The following is an 835-nucleotide window of genomic DNA, read 5'->3' on the forward strand; positions in this document are numbered from 1 at the left end:
CTTCCCCTAGACACATTCATGGGTGCAATTAAGTCCAGGTGTCATCTTCATGATTGTATCATTCTACTGTGTTCAGACAATTCCAAGATTCTGCACCTCCAGTTATATACAAAGAACCACCAAGTTCACAAACCACAGACTGGTGTCTACGTAGGTTAAGAGGAGCCCAGCTTGTCCACAACTTTGTTACAGGATCAAATACATCCCAATTTTTCAGGCCTTTTTGACCATGTGGATCAGAGCCACCAACAGTGTATAATTCCCATTCGGGGCACACACTCCTGCATTACGACAGTTAGTTCTGAACTCTGAAACAGAGGTCTGGCCATCAATGCTTGGATCACACATTCCTCCACAAGTCAGGTCATCTGAGTGTCCATTTGATCCGCCCACCGCATAGAGCTGTCCCATCAGCACAGCCATTCGAAAGCAGGCTCTTGGTGTTCTAATGGGAGCAAGGAAGCACTCAACTGTTCGAAGACACTCCTCTCTGTCATGACCACCTGCAGCCATGAGTTCGCTCTTCATCTGTCCCCAGTCCAGACCGTGTGTACTGCGTGGGAGACATGGGCTTTTCTAGGCGCTCATCTGGCTGCATCTTAAAGCTTAAGCTTTTGCTCGGTGTTGGAGTACTTGTTGGTGAGCTCTGTGGACTGTCCCGCCCATGAAGGAAAATGACACAGAATGAACCATCCAACATAGCCAGGTACGAATAAGTGTTATTCAAAGTCTTATTTCCACTCATGCTTAGGACTTTGCACTGAAGCATTTGGAGAAGAGAGACATCCAGTGGAACTACCACTTACCGGCTTATGGCCATTCTCAAGGGGCGGCT

The 835-nt window shown here is 47.5% G+C and overlaps 1 pseudogene; it reads right to left on the reverse strand.

Annotated features, from left to right (window-relative positions):
* Positions 1-561: 561 nt before the first annotated feature.
* Positions 562-835, reverse strand: part of Ivns1abp-ps1 (influenza virus NS1A binding protein, pseudogene 1) — a 966-nt pseudogene continuing 692 nt past the window's right edge.

Source organism: Rattus norvegicus, chromosome 4 (assembly GCF_036323735.1).
Source record: "Rattus norvegicus strain BN/NHsdMcwi chromosome 4, GRCr8, whole genome shotgun sequence".
NCBI classification, from domain to species: Eukaryota; Metazoa; Chordata; class Mammalia; order Rodentia; family Muridae; genus Rattus; species Rattus norvegicus.